The sequence below is a fragment of the Mytilus trossulus genome, chromosome 13, assembly GCF_036588685.1.
Source record: "Mytilus trossulus isolate FHL-02 chromosome 13, PNRI_Mtr1.1.1.hap1, whole genome shotgun sequence".
Lineage (NCBI taxonomy): Eukaryota > Metazoa > Mollusca > Bivalvia > Mytilida > Mytilidae > Mytilus > Mytilus trossulus.
Genome location: NC_086385.1, coordinates 61,465,172 through 61,484,746, shown reverse-complemented (window position 1 = coordinate 61,484,746; position 19,575 = coordinate 61,465,172).

The window sequence follows — 19,575 nt, the reverse complement described above, 5'->3', positions numbered from 1 at the left end:
CTTATAATCATATTGCTTCATCTGCAATAATAAAAACCAAATATACTGCATCATATGTGCATGTCAAAGTAAACAAATTACGCTTGCATTTGTATGTGTGGAGACTCATAAGTAAAGTAGTAACGATTGAAATTACAAACCACTGACCCTGGTTCAGCGCTTACTAAAATGCTTAGCCCCACCACATTGTTTATGGTTTGTTCTCATTGTTTAAGTAGTTATCCAAGGTACCAGAACTTAGTACGCCAGACGCGCATTTCGTCTTCACAAGACTCATCAGTGACGTTCATATCAAAATATTTATAAAACCGAAAAAGTACAAAGTTGAAGAGCATTGAGGATAAAAAATTCTAAAAAGTTGTGCCAAATAGAGTATTTTCATTATTCACGTATCTATATACGTGCATGGATCGACGTATACGTATCGGGCAGATTTGTATAAAATAATATTTTAGTCCCGACCTCAATTAAAACTAAACAGATGTAAAAATACGAACCAAATATTGATGAGATATAGTTAAAACACTAAATAGTCATAAGATCAAGAACATACATGCATCGTATTTAAGAACTGTGTGTGACAATTGTAACTGTTTCATATACAAATATGAAAGGATCAAATCGAACACACTTGCCGAGTAAAATTAACGAGAACAGTATGTACTAATAAAAGTGTGTTAATTGAGGCGGGTCAAGAGGGAGAATAAGGGGCCCTTACCTAGGATATATTTTTTTTAAAAATCATTGAATTTGGGTAGAATATGGTCCCGGTCCCATTATCGAACTGCTTATAAACCTGTAAACTTTAGCGAGACTACCCCCCATCTCCATCTCACTTCTAAAAAGAAATCTGGATCCACCACTGACTGCTACACAAGTTATGTTTGTTGATTTACTACCACAGTTTATATCTAAATTTGTTCCAGTATGTATTGCCCCTAAATCCCAGCTTTTTAAAGTTATTACGACACAAAGATATTGATTTGGGTATTTGGGGCTGCATTTTTGTAAGTCCGAGATTATTCTGACGTCAAATGGCTGTTTTGCCAGACAAACTGGGGCCATGGGGCTATAACATCATTTGTGTATTCTACACATTTTTTTTCGGAATTAAGTGTACTTTTATCATATTCTCCATAGTTTGCAGCTATTCAGTAAAAAAAGGAAAAACATTTGATAATATTATCTAATTGAGGTCTGGATCTGGAATATCAGTAACTGCTATAGTAGTCCTTTGTTAATGTATGTTAATATATTTAGGGGGTGGGGGCGTTGATGACAATTTCGCTGTGTCCAAATAATGAGATCGTCCGTTTGATTGCTGTAACTGGCACATGTTGCTTGAATTGTTCAATTTTCCTGTTTCTACATCCCTTTCAATCACAAACTTAAATCTTCAAGAAATATTCAATTTCATCAGATTCTCTGTTATGTATTTTTTTTTATCGTAAAAGTGTTAACACATGAACTACTTTTTGATATCAATAAGGAGCATTGAGGGCGTGAGCGATCCGCTGGGAATGCATTTGATTACATTTTTTGGGTGGTTTTTATTGGGTTTTATTATTTCCCTAATTTGTTTAATCCTATATTTTCGATAGACGCGCACCTCTAGATAGCAAATCATACATCCGCCCCTTGTATGCTGTTTCGAGGATCAGGGTTTTTAGAAAAATAAATGCAACCAACCCCCTTTGGAATGATATGACTTATAAAAAATGATTTATTTGTGGAATCGTTTTTAGTTCCTCGATAATGAGAGACGCTAGAGACAGAAGATGTTTTTTCAATGTGTTTTAGAAAGTTAAAATAAAACATGAAATACATGTAGCCGAAAAAAGGGTTAGGGTTGCTCAATTGCTTCGGACTGAGAGTATCAATCAAATCAAGCGCACCTTTTCATTACTGGCAACTGTGTTTAGCATCAATTATGTTATGAAGTATTTACATTTATATTGTCACGTATAATACATCTAAAAATCGTAAATAAAGTACAGTAAACACATAAAACACATACTTATATCTTTATTCGACATGTTTTCAAGTTGTCTACATCTGTAAGGTGCACTCGTGCTACCGGTTTGTGATACGTGAAAAATAGGTGCACAAGGATAGTTTCTAACTTTTGTCAAACACTTCCATAACTCAAGGATCTTTCTTCAGGAAAAAACTAGTTGAAGTATATATCTCAATTGAAATATTTTTTTGATATAAAGTCGGATATTATAACTTCTTTGATATAATTTGATCAACTCAAACAATTAGACACAATCAACACTCTAAGCCTCATATATCTGATTAAAGAATTAGGGGTGTACTCGATTAAAAAAAACGTAACCAAAACATTCAATTTTAATGATCCATTTTTTACAACCTTCACCTTTGGAAACAAAAATATTTTTGATCAGAGAGATTAAGAAAATAAAAGCTAATTTTTTTTATAGACTTTTTTTAATGTTTATTTATATTTTCCTGCCTGTTTTAGGATCAACGTAGATTTGTGTATGTTATATTTTGGTTCCTTTTTTCAATTTTCTTCTAGAATTGATGCAAGCAGGGGCGAATCCAGCCATTTTAAAAAGGGGGTCCTTAACCAGGCTAAGGGGGGTCCAACTTCATGTCACCATTCAAATGCATCGATCGGCCAAAAGAAAGGGATTCCAATCGCCAGAGGAACGAAATACAACAGACGTGGTCATCGTCGTTTTCAGTGCAAACATACGCAAGTTGTTATTGACAAGGAATTGCATATACAACATGTATAGTCTGGAGTTTTTGGACATACCAACGATGCTCAACTATTTGAATTAAGTTGTTTATCCGTCATTGATTTTTATGTCGGCCCTTAGTATTATAGGTATGTGAGTTTTAATATACGATTAACTATTCTTATTGTATGTTTTGCATTAAAAATATCTTTATCGGGACCAACCTTGCTTAATTTATCCTTTCCTCATATACGTGTTATACGATACGTCGATACGGATACGCCAGCAAATACTTGATTAATGCAAATGCTCTAATACGACTAAGGTAATCTATGCCTGGGATAAGACAATCCTTACTTTTTCGAAAAATCAAAAGTTTTGTAAACAACAAATTTATAAAAAAACGTCCACATTATTGATATTCATGTCAACACCGAAGTGTTGACTACTGGGCTGGTGATACCCTCGGGGATGAAACGTCGACCTGGCATCGACCCAGTGGTGTAAATAGTTATCAGGATTATAATTTAGTACGCCAGACGTGCGTTTAGTCTACATAAGACTCATCAGTGACGCAGAAGGTCGTACGATTGATTGCAAATAATAATCTAACCAAATCTCCTTTTTAATACTGCACTCCAAGATAACGACAACAATGTAATATATCGGGTACCAGTTTGACTTTGCGCTAAGTGCGAGTCTATAATGTTTTACTTTTTTTAACATGTTTAATGTTATAAGTTGTTTACTGTTTTATTTCATATCATGTTCAAATTATAATTATGTTTTTTTTATCCAGAGTGGTGACACTGCACTTCACATTGCTGTAATGTACACACACACAGATATCATCAAGTTGTTGAATGATGGTGGTATTGATGTCAATATACAGGTAGAGGTCAATGGCTTATAAGTTAAACTTACAATCATATTGAATTATCTACAATAACAAAAACCTGCATCATATGTGATGTCAAGCTAGGCAAAGTTAGCTTTCTGTATTTTGTTTTTCTTTCCAGTTTGGTAACACTGCACTTCACATTGCTGTAAATTACGGATACACAGAAATCGTCAAGTTGCTGATTGATGGTGGCATTAATCTCAATATAAAGAATCAGGTCAGTGGATTATAATTTAAACTTACAATCATATTAGATTATCTACAATACCAAAACATTCATTTACTGCATCATATGTGATGTCAAACTAGACGCAATTAGCTTTCTAGTGTGTGCGTGGATACTCTTCAGTAAAGAAAGGTTGCAAAATAATTGAAAAGTGACAAATTAGAATCTTCTATAACAAACATTTTAGAATGCAGAATATTGGAAAAGTTTGTTGACTTAAAAAAAAAATCCTAAGGTTGTGGTCACAATTTATCCAGAAAACACAAGGGCAAATTGTAACAGTTCTAGTGGTGAAGCTTACAATCAACTACAATTTAAATGTGATGAGATAATATCATACGACAAAAACATAAAACATAAACAATATTCAACTGACATGTACTGACAATTTAATCCAAATAAAAAGTATATGAGAGCACACTGATATAAGTACTCGAAACTACTGAAATTGCACTGTTTTTGTAATTTAACACAACATATGATATGGTTTACATAGAATAACAGAAAACACGATTGAATAGAGTGAGCAACAAAACTACATATTGACGGTGGTTATATTTCGATAGTCAACGTTGACGGAACATCTTTTTGTAACCAATATGAACAAGATGACGGTGACAATAACACCGCCATTAACATAATTAATGTTCACTGCACGTTAATCGTTAACTAAAATAATACACAAACACATACACATTCGTTTAAATGATGATAAGTTTTTTGCAGTTATTTTTTTTAATAACATTTTATTGACACGGTGTTGTTTTATTCCCTCATTTGATATACATTACTATCGTTATCATTCAATGATATGTTAAAACTTTTGTATGTCATTATGTATAGAATGGTCAAACTGCACTTCACGAAGCTGCTCGAGAAAAAAACACGGAAATCACCATGTTGCTTATTGATGCTGGTATAGATCTAAATGTACAGGACCAGGTTAGTAAATGATCAATAAAACCGACACAAAACTATGTACTACGTGTTTATATATGCAACGACAAATAACAATGTTTGTTAACATATTATAACGTTTGATTTCTTCAAATTAAATTGACCTCACCCTTTTTATATTAATTTAGAGTTCTGTATTTTATTACTAATTATAAACTGCACCATATATACTATGACAACATTAATCGAGCTATATTGTGAGCATCTATTTTGTCATATACAAACACACGTTTCATCGTATTTACGCATCCATGTGTGTCAAAAGTTATGTCTGGGGTTCTTCATGGAGCAAAATCTAGAAAACTTCATCGACTTCATTATTTTCTGTATCATGGTTGTCACCATGCGGGAAGTCGTATTAGTCTGGCATTTATGGTTGTGCATGTTCCATATACTAACAGAATTTACTAACATATTTTTAAATGCCTGCGATATTGTGCCTCCGTCTGCAACCAGTGTTTCCATCATTTTTTCCCCTTGTTTATGGCCTCGCAACTTAGTTGTAGGGTCCATATAGTTTCATCCTTGTCCATCATTCCGTCATTTCGTCATTTCGCCATTCTGGCATTTATGGTTGTGCTTGTTCCAGATACTAACATTAGTTTTAAATGCCTGCTATATTGTGCCTCCGTCTTCAACCAGTGTTTCCATCATTGTTTCCCCTTGTTTATGGCCTCGCAACTTAGTAGGGTCCATATAGTTTTATCCTTGTCCATCATTCAGTCATTCTATCAGTTGTCGGGGCGATATAGTTTTACCCTTGTCGTTCAATCCGTCATTCCTTCATTCCACAACAAAAACATATACAGACTTGTTTTCTAAAAGCCTTCAAATATTGGGCTGAGTTTTGGTATGTGTGTTAACAATAATAAAATACAGAGCATGGTAAAGTTTCGTTCCGCTCTGCTAGTTTTTGCCGAAATTACGGGCTTTGAACTTTGAAAAATTGATGAAAATCACAGTTACACGGACTTTTTCAAAACGCCCTCAGATATTGGGCTGATTTTCGGAATGTACATTAACCATGATGAGTTACAGATCGAGTTTGAGTTTTGTTCCTCTCCGCTACGTTTTGCTAAAAATAAAGGTTTTTAAACGTTGAAAATTGATAAAAATCACAATCTTACGAAAAAAAATTCTATACGCCTTCCGATTTTGTGTTTTTTTTTTATATGTGAAACTACCATGATGAGTGACATATCAAGTGTATTTTTCGTTCCGCTATGCTAATTTTCTTGTCGTTTTACGACGTATAGTCACAATAAAAATGCAAATGGCAGGAAGCATTACGTTGAACTGAATTTACTTGGAGTAATTAAAAAAATGAAATACCACACGAACTGAACTGAACTTGTTGGTGATGGATTTAATTCAACAACACTTACCGTTATCTTGATGATATTTTTCCATTAACTATTTTCTCAATATACTGCTGAAATTTACCCCAAGGAACTTACTTTAAATAAATCTAAATTATTCGGTAGTAACTGTCCTTTTCTGGATTTAGATATTTCGGTTTTTAACGGGAAACTCCAAACTAAAATTTATGACAAAAGAGACGATTTGTCGTTCCCTATTGTTAATTTTCAATTTTTAGATGGTGATGTTCCTTTGGCATCATCTTACGGTGTATATTTTTCACAGCTCGTTCGCTATGCCCGTGTCTGTTGTGACGTTTTTGATTTTAACGAACGAAATCTATGTTATACTGGTAAATAATTAAACCAGGGATATCGTTACCATAAATTACTTAAAACCTGTACTATTTTTTTCCATATATATACAGATTTGATTTTGAAGTTTAGTTGTACCTGTAGGGGTCTACTCTGTTCATTGTTACACATGCTTGTTATGTACTTATTGTGATACATAGTGTCATACTTTTTTTTTTATTTGTATGCATTTACATGTACTTGTTTACATTTTCAAATATTAGCCGTAGCGTTTACATACTTTTTTGGCTTTCACTTTTTTTTTGTCATTTGTAGTTTTTCAATGCCTGTTAATAATGATTAGAATAAAACAAAATTAATGCAGTAAGAAATGCAAAAAGAATGTATTCTCCCTACACGAGGTATATGATTTAATATCTAATAGCAATATAAACCGTTAATATTATCAAATGTACCAGGTTTATGATTTAATACGCCAGACACGCGTTTCCTTTACATAAGACTTATCAGTAACGCTCAGATCACAATAGTTAGAAAACTAAACAGGTACAAAGTTGACGAGCATTTATCACCCAAAATTCCAAAATGTTATGCAAAATACGACTTATACGCTTCATGCCTGGGATAAGAAAATAATTCATACTTTTGCAAACAGTAAATTTATGAAACTAGATTAATAATTATGTTCATTTTCATTTTCTCAATCGTTTCATAAAGTATTTCTTTTAACCCTGTCTATGATGTAGTTTATTATTTAAATAGTTCCTGCTAAAACAGATTTGTTGGTAAAAACGGTCAGAGAAGTATAAAAATCGTGTTTTAATGGTTCCTTTTTTTATTTTTTATAATTTTTATAAACTGTTAGCTATATTTTTGAAATGTGCTTGTATTCTTGTTGTATTAATTTCGATACAATGTTTTATGGTCGATGCCACTGCTGGTGGACGTTTCGTCCCCGAGGGTATCACCAGCCCAGTAGTCAGCATTTCGGTGTTGACATGAATATCATTTATATGGTCATTTTTATAAATTTTCTGCTTACAAAACTTTGAATTTTTCGAAATACTAAGGATTTTCTTACCCCAGGAGTAGATTACCTTAGCCGTATTTGGCACAACGTTTTGGAATTTTGGATCCTCAATGCTCTTCAACTTTGTATTTATTTGGCTTTTTAACTATTCTGATCTGAGCGTCACTGATGAGTCTTATGTAGACGAAACGCGCGTCTGGCGTATAAAATTATAATCCTGGTACTTTTGATAACTATTTACACCACTGGGTCGATGCCACTGCTGGTGTACGTTTCGTCCCCGAGGGTATCACCAGCCCAGTAGTCAGCATTTCGGTGTTGACATGAATATCATTTATATGGTCATTTTTATAAATTTTCTGTTTACAAAACTTTGAATTTTTCAAAATACTAAGGATTTTCTTACCCCAGGAGTAGATTACCTTAGCCGTATTTGGCACAACGTTTTGGAATTTTGGATCCTCAATGCTCTTCAACTTTGTATTTATTTGGCTTTTTAACTATTCTGATCTGAGCGTCACTGATGAGTCTTATGTAGACGAAACGCGCGTCTGGCGTATAAAATTATAATCCTGGTACTTTTGATAACTATTTACACCACTGGGTCGATGCCACTGCTGTGGACGTTTCGTCCCCGAGGGTATCACCAGCCCAGTAGTCAGCATTTCGGTGTTGACATGAATATCATTTATATGGTCATTTTAATAAATTTTCTGTTTACAAAACTTTGAATTTTTCGAAATACTAAGGATTTTCTTACCCCAGGAGTAGATTACCTTAGCCGTATTTGGCACAACGTTTTGGAATTTTGGATCCTCAATGCTCTTCAACTTTGTATTTATTTGGCTTTTTAACTATTTTGATCTGAGCGTCACTGATGAGTCTTATGTAGACGAAACGCGCGTCTGGCGTATAAAATTATAATCCTGGTACTTTTGATAACTATTATAATATGTAAATGTAATAAATTTATCCGGTGTATCCTTATTTATGATAAAACACTAAATTATATGTCTCTTTACTTTGAAAGGTACACATGTCGTAGCGTTGCATGGGTATTTATAATGATGTAGTGTTTGACAACAATTCGATTGAATGTTCAGATAATCAGTATACAGAAATGTAAATAACTCGAGGAAAAGAGGGGGCTGTTCACTTCAATTATTTTTTTTAGTAAGGAAATAGCTGAGAGACTAGGTACCCAAACCAAATCAAATATTTTGTTGATCAAAACTACAAACCTTGTCATATCTATAATACTAAAATAAAGAGGTCCAATTTGTTAGCCATCATGGCGTAAAAAGACAAATAAAATAAATCAACTTTATATATCGCTAATATAGGACATGGTGTTGATTAAAAATTACACCATTAAGACCCTTTTGTTTTCCAAATGAATTAAATTGCCAATAACTATTAAGTTCCGGGTCGAACCCGATACCGATACCTATAGTCTATTCACCTGTTACACATTACCTTATCTGTACGTTCCGCATCTGACAAGGGCACCACCAAACGGTGTATTTAGGATTTGCTATATATACGGGTCATAATAACAGAGTTGACACTACTAAATTCAATCATTGCCATATTGTTTCCTATTTTAGTATTGTAATCAGCATGACGTTACAAGATGACAATACGAAAATTAAAAATTTAAAGACTTAAAATATGGCGTATAGGTACAGTTTCCAATGTGTTAGCCGCCATAACGTAAAAACGCCGAATAAAACATAAGTTCCAGTTGAACGGGTTCAGACAGAAAAATTATGAAGGCAGAGAAAATTGTGCATTTTATAATCAGCATGATCGACTTTATCAGATGACAATACCAATACTAAAAATCCAGGCTAATATAGGGCTTACACTTGGCTATATACTTAACTTCAGTCACGGACCCGCGATATCGCGGGTGTGTTCAAGTATCAATTAACTTTGGATAAAAATGACACATAACATCCACGCATTCCATCATCAATTCAAATTCCGATAGCAGAATAATCTTATTTCGGAAAACTCCGTATAAAGACTATTATCATTTCATTGTCATTATTTTACAAATTAATGATCTGATGATGCTAGTATTTCGAGACTTGCAATTGCGTAACAACAATCCATAATTTAGCAATTGCAAGTTTAGAAATACTAGAAATATTGCTACTAGTGTATACATCCTATACAGGTGCTACTTGAGTGTTGCTGAATTGACAATGACTGCAGATCAAAACGTTTTAGATATTTATCAATGTTGTTGTGTTAAGAACCTGTATCATTAGGTACATTATACATAAGCTGACAAATGTCTGATTATATTATGATTTTGTCATGTGATTAGGGACTTTCCGGTTTTATTTTCCTCGGAGTTCAGCATTTTTGTGATTTTACTTTTTTTTTTATATTGATAAGTTGCCATTTATTTATGGAATTTCAAAATCAAGTAAATTCCAATAAAACAAATTGCTGTATGAAAATTAGACGATGTGGTTTGATTGCGAAATGTGACAACTTCGAAGAAAAAAAGAAGTTAGTAATCTCCTATAACTTTAGCATGTTTAGTTTCCGCTATGTAGATAATGTTCTCTCAGTAAATAATTCAAAAATTGGTAACTATGTTGAACGCATCTAACTAATTGAACTAGAGATAAAGAATACAACAGATAGATACGTAAATGTTTTGACAAGTGTACGTGTGCTATTTAGAACCCTTGTGTATTCATTTTTCAGTATCACAGTGATTTCTACCGTAAAAATGGTGACATGTGAATGTCGCCATCTCAAAAAGAATAGTTAACAATAGGAAATGAAAAATCATCCTTTTAATCAAAAATTTTGGTTTAAAGCTTCTCGTTAAAGATATAGAAACTAAGATCAAGGAACATGCAGTGTTCATTGTTAATATAAGCGTTATCAGTTCGGCAAAACAAATGTCTTTAGTGTACATACTGAAGTCGACATTAATGAAAGCCAATATATCATCGAAATATCTAGAAGTGTTATTTCATCTCGGTATAAGACGTTGTTCCGATAGGTATTTGCTGAGTTTACTCATAAGACTACAGAAACATGTCCGCAATTAGTCGTTTTGAACTGACAGAAACCTTTTGAAGGAGGCTTCCTTATAATTTATTTGATATACATCTTAATGAGGTCTTCATGTCTGTCTCAGGTCATGCCATCAATGAAATTCAGATTATTTTTTAAAAAAAGCTAAGAACATAGATAAGTTCCTATCCTGAGACATAATTTGTCTTAACTTAATGGTAATATACAAACAGTCATCATCAATGTGTGAATATATCACAACAATATAATTACATTAATTGAGAATTTCCTCGTTTAAAACATACATATGCGAATGATTTTAACTAAAACATTGTTATTCACTTAAATATTTGATGGTTTTTTTTCTTCAAGTATGGGAATACTGCTTTACATATAGCTGTTAAACAATATGAACTGCCAATAGCTACTCTTTTATTAGACAACGATTGTGATCCAAACATACGAAATAGGAACGTAAGTATAATTACAAGTACATTTGTGTTTTCTTAAACATACGTTTCTGTAATTGATAACTCGTTAAATTAAGTAAACAGGTAGTGTCAAATCTGCTTGATTAAATCGGTGAATTTATTTATTGTGTTGATATAACTTGTGATCCATACAAGCTGCAGATCTTCCTAAAAACAGCAGAACAATTCTCAAATTTCGTTCCAATATTTAAGATATAACAAGTTACACAATGTATTGGTTGAAGTAATTAATTAAACATGATACAACATTTTGTGTCTCTCCTGCTGATAGAAATGTGTTGACGGTGTAGGAAACTTATCAGTCACCATATTGATTGTAATATGACCATTGATCGTAAGGAAAACAATGGTAAAATTGGAAGTATAAATAAGACTTAGAGGACCCTTTTAAGGTGGTACACAACACCGTCACTAAAATTTATAAGGCTTGTTTTATTTCCAAGAAATTTTAACAAATGATTTACTTTGACCTTTTAACAAAAGTATAAACAAATTCCGAAATTCGAACCAACCATTTTATCAGAAAAATTAACTGGTTATATTGCAGTTTTTCAAACACTAATTTTAATCATTGTGAAGCTTAATATTTCCTTAAAAACACAAAGTAATTAAAACGTTAATCTGATGTTACAGAGTTATCTCCTGCAGTGTTAGGTACTACCTTAAGAGAGATTTGTTCTAGAAATATTAGTTTGGTTTAGATCGTCAATTTTCCGTAGCCTTTCTAAAGTGTATCAATATCGCTGTTTTCTTTTCAAACACAGATGTCTTTTTTTCTTTGAATCACATTTTTTATTGTGCGTTTTGGTTTTAAAACAGTCATGAAATACACAATTGAACGAAACAGACAAACAAAAACACCGACTGTGATAAAATGGACTGTATATATTGAGGTGTATATGTCGACAGTTGCAAAACAGGAGGGGAACAACAATGTCGAGATCATCGAATCTTCGCCCATGTGTTACTCAAGGTATCAGAAAAAATCATTTTCCGGACACTATCGAGGTGGTAAGATCGCTAATGACAAGGATTTAGGTCACCCCTTATATATTTGACCGTACAGCCATCAACGATAAGCAAAAGTCCTTACAATAAAGTCAGCTACGGAGGTCATGGACTTCAAAACATGTCTTCAATCGGGTTAATTTGTGTAAAAATCAAACACAAAATCAAAAACAATAAACATCCAGCAAATAAAAAATTGAAATACCAATAATACCTCCAGGGAAAATTAAAAATGAAAAGTCCCTTTCATAAATCAAAAGCTCAAAGGCCTCAGACGACTGAAAAACCACTATTATTGTTCGCACTCGGTAAACGAGTATCATTATGCAGATAGCAGTCGATTAAACCAGCTTAACCTATCACTGTTATGACAGTCGCATACAATTTACATCATATTGACCAAAAAATGCAAGCAAAGCAAACAGAGTTGATAGTCTAATATGTCAACAATTAATATACAGCAGTAAGCAATGCTTATTAGTCTTAATCACTATAAATAATAACGTGTTTCATCAACGAAAAAACAAATGTCATAAAAACACCCGACATGCAAAGCAAAATACTAAAATGAAAGACAAGAATAAAAACAAAACACACACCATGGCACAATACCACAAAGGCGGACAAAACTAACAAACTAAATTCACTGTCCCTTTGGTATTTTTCGTTCCTCTTTTATGATCCAGTAAATACCTAAAGGATTTAGTGTAAAGAGGTCATCAACTGTCACATGTAAACATAGACTGGACGTTGGATCAAGTGTTCATATTTTAAAGAAAAAAAAGTTTAGTTATATTTTGTATTAAACAAGAAAAGCAATGTTTCTCCTAAACTACAAAATTATAAATACAATGATTATAGGGTTTATGATTAAGATGTATAACAAAAACAACAATTTCTAAAAATGTTGATCAGATGAATGCGTCTTTTTAAAAAAAAGATACACTTAACTAAAAGCAAACAAAGGAAAACACACCTTATTGGTCACGAATAAACATTATTTGACAAAACTTACAAATTCTAAATATACAAGTCTAGAGACATCTTCATCACTCGCATGTTATCAGTCTAAACGAATTGACACCGATGTGTGGCTTGTCTTCACTCAAAACTACACATGACCTGTCTAAATGCGGGAGCATATTGTTTAGCATTATTCGTTATAATGTTTTATTTAATTGAACTATTCAAACAAATAGCATTTAATCGCAGAAAACTGTTGTTATATTTTTTTTACAATCAAACTGTGTCGTAATGAAATTTTTGACGAAGGACTTCTAATCAATATCAACCTGAGATCTGTTTTACTTATGTTGATAGAAGAGTTATTAGGTTATTATATATGATTGAAATGTACATTTGTAGCCATGACAACAACATAACGGTAACGCAACTATGTTGGTCAGTAAAAAGACTTAATGCAAACAGGATATCAGTGATTGATAACCAATAGTGTATACATAAAGAATCAATTCGCCGTCCATGTACTTTATTTTCCATATATCAGTCGTTTTAAATTTGAAGTCACAAAGAAATACTGTATTACTCAATGTATGTACATGTCCGAAGTTAGGAGTCTGTGTTGTTTTCTTCTTTTTTTATAAATTTAAAAAAATTATTTAACACAAATATGGACATTAAACCAGAAATTTACACATATCAATCAGTTATTTCGTTTTTATGTTATCAGCGTTTAAATCAGTTACATCCATTTTATTAACATAAAACCATTTTGTGTTTTACAGGGGGAAAAGCCAAACGAGCTAGCCGAATCGTTGGATCGTTTGGATATGAGACAGTTATTTAAGGTAATGTATGAATTGTAAATACATGTTCTTCTGTTAATGAATGAATACATATTCTTGAAATAAATTTGTTTAGTATGTTAACTTGTACAAAAAGGCAAAGCTTTTAACCAAGGACGCACACATATAGTATTTATTTTCTTTTGCAGGATTATGAATCACGCCTGCCTGGTAAGTACTTTGAACCTTTATTTTTTATTGACTGATTTGTCCCGAATAAGGAACAACTAAATATTAATAGTCTGTATGCATTTGTCAATAACTGGTGTATCGAAATTTTGTGTCGACAATCATTCTACTCCCTCATCCATTTACAAATGAAGGTAGTTTGACTGCCAGTAACAGTTGAGGGTATATTGGATAGAAGGATGTTCCTCATTACTATACATACACAAAGACAACAGTAGTATACCACTGTTAGAAACTCATAAATCGTTAACAAATTCGGGTTATAAACTAAAACTGAGGGAAACGCTTTAAAAAATATAAGAGGAGAACAAGGACACAACATTAAAATGTAACACACACAGAAACAAACTAAGCATTAGAACAAATCCGATGAGAATAACAAATATAACATCAAAACTAAATACATCAACTAAGGATAGAAAAGTACCGTGACACGTTTTATAGTAATTCGAATTCACACTCAAATATAGGCTTTTTAATGTGCATGATGTAAAGGCACTTTTCTTACACGAAGTGTCCAATTTAATGTCCACATTGTGACCGGATCCGACTTTCATCGATAATTGTGCTTGCCATGAACAACAACAAGTATTCCAGAAGTAGATCTGGATCTACTCAAACATCAAGAAAGTACTGTTATCCTTGGTGCAATTCATGTTTATCTGTATGTTTTTGGTCTTGGTGTAAACTGAAATTATCACTATTAATTGGATGCTCGAAATTGACAAGGACTTTTTAGGCCAATCGAAAAAGGCCTTATCAACAGTATTTCTAATTCCAAGTCAACGTGAAAGGTTGAACAACATCTATAATAGTAACAGAAATAGTAACAAAGGAAAAAGCAATAACCAATGGTAATATTTATCAACATTATGTTATTTCGAATCGCATTTGATAAATGGTGGACGCAGTTTGTAGTCTTAGGTTTTAGTTGTAAATTGTTAGTATCCGTAATAAAAAAAAAGTAAAATCACAAAATAACCGAACATAAAACGAGGTAAATTCAAAACGAAAAGTTCCTAATCAAATGGCAAAATCAAATAATGAAACGCATCGAACGAATGGACAACAACTGTCATATTCCTGACTTGTTACAGACATCTTCAAATGTAGAAAATGCTGGATTGAACCTAGTTGTAAAAGGCTAAACCTCTCACTTGAATGACAGTCGCATCAAATGCCCTTTTTTTATAACGATGCGTGAACAAAACAGGCATACTAGATGAAATTGTCAAAATAGGGTTACAACAGTCATCATTGTGCAACAATCTCAATCAGAACATAAACAGAATGTATACGTGTAATGTATTAAAGATGACGCATTGACCTTCAGATTGATAATTTTGATTTGTATGTCTTCGTGTTTTGCAAAATTTCGAGAAATCTGACACGATCGGGAGACTCTGCAAATTCAAAGTTGGCTGTTTACTTCATAGTTGACCCAAATGGGCGTTCTTATATAAAAAAAAAAACAGGTTTTGAACCACTTTAGCACCTAGCCATGTTTTGAATTTAAATGTTTTTACAGTGACACGTTTAGGGAGATTGACATGTTTCCAGGAAAAGAAGAATAGACGTACAAAAAATATAACTAAGCAAAACGCATGCAGTATAATGGTTAACTATTTGATAAACGATAAACAGTAAAACTTCACTTATCTGTACAATTTGAATAGTACAGTGATTATTCAATGTTTTAGGTCTTCCAATTGAAATTAAAAAGTTGGATAAAAAGTCAGCCCACATTTTTTCAAGTTTATTGGGTGAAGAAAGTTATTCTCATTTTGAGTCAAGAGTAATGTTAGCTGGAGAACAGGGTACAGGGAAGACAACTATTGCCAGACATCTTGTCGGTAAAGGTCCAACTAGACTCAGAAAGTCAACTGATGGAATAGAATTATACAATGGCCTTTCCTACTTTGATCGTGAAACGAAGGAATGGCTTGGAGGACAGCAAGGTAAAAACATAAAAAGGCTTTAAGCCATAAATTCGGTGTACGTTTGCAGTACTTACATTAGAGTGTCAAACATTACGTTCAAACAAATTTCGAAACTATTTGAATTTAAAGAATGCATGTCCTTCATACAAATCTTTGATTCCTTTCCCACCTCAGCTATATCAATTGTCCTTTTTTGGCTAAGCAAGCTTTATTTTTTTTTATTTTTAAATTTTGAAAATATTCGGCTCTGAGCATAACAAGGAATATTTAATGTAAAAAAGCTCAATTTTTAGAGGTAAAGGAGTAGATTCAGTAAGACCCCTTTTTGGCCCCAAAATATAGCAGTTTTGCAAAATTGTGAAAATTTAATCTTTTAGTTATTTACTGGAAAGTAGAATGCCTCTGCTACATAAGTATGTTTTTTTTTAACCATACAATGCACATATATTGGGTACTAGTAGCAAAAAGTCATGTTTAATTACTGTAATTTTCACAATTTTAGCATTTTACTTAAATTTTAGACGGTTTCCGTTTTAAATGAAAATGGCCGCATTCGTGTTCATTCATAATATAGAAATGTTAGTTATATATGATGATAATACATAACATATATAAAGGTTAAGGAAGAACACGGATTCGGCCACTTTCATTTTTGACAAAAACCATCTGAAAAGTGAAGTTGTTGGCATATTTGATAGAATTTTCAGATTTAACTATGAATTGGAGCGCTTTTAATGACTTAATCAGTTGAAATCTTTTACTTAAACTAATTGAATCAATTGAAATAGACACTTAAGTGTTTAAATAGTTATCCAAAGTACCAGGATTATATTTTTTTACGCCAGACGCGCGTTTCGTCTACATAAGACTCATCAGTGACGCTCAGATCAAAATAGTTAAAAAGCCAGATAAATACAAAGTTGAAGAGCATTGAGGATCCAAAATTCCAAAAAGTTGTGCCAAATATGGCTAAGGTAATCTACTCCTGGGGTAAGAAAATCCTTAGTTTTTTCGAAAAATTCAAAGTTTTGTAAACATAAAATTTATAAAAATGACCATATAATTGATATTCATGTCAACACCGAAGTGCTGACTACTGGGCTGGTTATACCCTCGGGGACGAAACGTCCACCAGCAGTGGCATAACAAGTGTCCAAAATCTTTCGTTAGATGAACCTGAAATTTTGAGGCCAAAATCGGCCTTTACCGGACCTACTCCTTTGATATTATCAAAGGTATTACTTCAAATTCACGGTGGGTATGGTTGTCCAGCGAGAGAACGTTCTGTGCTGGTGATTCGGTCCTGACGGGTGCTGGTGATCAATGAAAAAATGTAAGCAAAGATGAAAATGATGATTTTTGACGTTTTCACTCATAAAAAATGGCAGAAAACAGTTGAGATTTTTCAATTTTGTTTCTTGTGGGTTCATATGTAAACCATTAAAAAGATTACCCTCTAAAATGCTTCAGTAAGCGTAACACAAAAATGCTCATTTTCAGAAAATCTCGAACTGAAAAAATAAAACAAAAATGCTTATAGAGTCCGCTTCCTATACCGCAATCCACACGACAAAACTATTTTGTGAAAAAACATTGCAATTTATTAAAGTTTAGCATTTTCTCAATTTATTCATGTCCTGATACTGTGCTGGTGGGTCCTGTCATTGTGCTGGTGGGTCATGATACGGTGCTGGTGATTTTGGATAAGAAGTTGGTCATATTTGAAACAAATGTTTCAAAATCAATAAAGTTGGGCGGATAATTGTTGTCAATAGGATCTATGACTCCTATTTTAGCTCCTGTGCGTCCATTTGGCTGTTTAATATGTGTTTTCAAATGATTGTAACTTGTATTACATAATTACATAAAAGGGCAACATCTTTCGTCCAATATCAGATAACAATATATAGTATTTAAAATATGAATAGTTGTATTAAGATATTATATGCCCCTTACATTGATGCTTCAACAATCATCAAAGCCCATGCCGCATAGACATGTTTGTTAGCGCCCCGCATACCCCTCCCCACTTCCACCCAACCAACCCTGCTCATTTCCTCCTTCATTGTTACAGTGGTGTACCAACACAACAAGTTATCAAATAAAATAATAACACAAAGACACACATGATTGAACAACGAATGCTCGAAGGTACTGAAAGCTAGTTCAAAGCCGCATTTTCAGCTAATAGAAAAAAACATGTTCTCATATACAAAAATCCCAATCGTGTCGATCACAAAAGTCTCAAAACTTAAGTCCACATTTTAATGTTTGATGAAGCAGAACTTCAAAAGTGTGCAGTTAATCTTGTGCTCACAACAGTTATTGTCATAATTATGTTTGCATACGACTTATAAAGGAATTAAAAAGGTACAAAGAAATATTTTACAGTTCAATTTAATGATCATGAATGGAAGGAAATGGTACAGAAGTTTACATAGGACAAAAAGAAATTGATAGTATATTTTGGCGAAAGACTTAAACGTTTCTTTGCATTATATAGTACAGCTCTTCTATAAAATCATGCAAAAATAAACTTTGAATGACTTGCTTGCTATTTTTGATTGGATGTTTTCAAACAGTAGGTAGGCGGAGTTTCAATACATACTGGGATTTGATTGGACAGACACAGACTGACAGGAATTGAAGTTAATGTTTATTGTCCAAACAAATTCTAGTATATAATAAACATACTACTTACCTGTCGTTTACAAACATCCAAACAATCATAGCAATCGATTTAATCAATGGTTTGCTTTGCATTTATTTATAGAAGAGCTGTAAATTCTTATAAAATATTCTTGTTGTCGTAGATGGTTAAATCCTCAACAAAATCTCAATAACTTTGTTGGAACGAATAACGGTTTTAAATTAAATTTTTGTGGACTGTTTCGCTTCCACCATGGCGAGGCATATTAGCAGTTCGTATGCTGTTGCACCTGACGCACGGAAACCTTCACATTTTCATCTTCTTTTCTGAAATATTTTACCCAGCTCATACTTGACATGATTGATATTCTAGTAAAAGGTGTAACCAATGAATTGAACACAAGTTAAAAATTCCAGAAAACTATATAATTAATTTTATGTGTCAATTTGTTCGAAAAAAGTTGAACAGAAGAAAGCTTTTTTAATGTCATGATTATCTCTCGCTTTCCTAGATCTATGCTTAGCATTTATTTCAGATGACAAGACTACTCACCCTGGTGACCCTGCTGCCTTTCATTACTCTATCCGTATACATATATAAATAGATAAACAAAAGACTGCAACTGGTATTTTTGTATCTAAAATGATTCGTTGTAACAACAATATTTGTGGTGAATGGAAACTGTGAGGGTCAAAATCTTAAATTGCTTATAAATGTTGCTGGACCCAGTTTCGTTATCTGATCTAAATTTTCCTAGGTTATCTTGCTTGCTGAACAGAAAAGTCATTGTTAGGTTACGTAAACTACCCTACTTTAAGAGTAGACTAGTCCGACAAATGACACATCTTTTTGTCTGTAGGACCAGGCTACTTCGAAAGGAGGGTAGTATACCTTACCTAACAATGACTTCAAGGTTTCACTAGCAAGCAAGCTAACCAAAGATATTACATTTGCC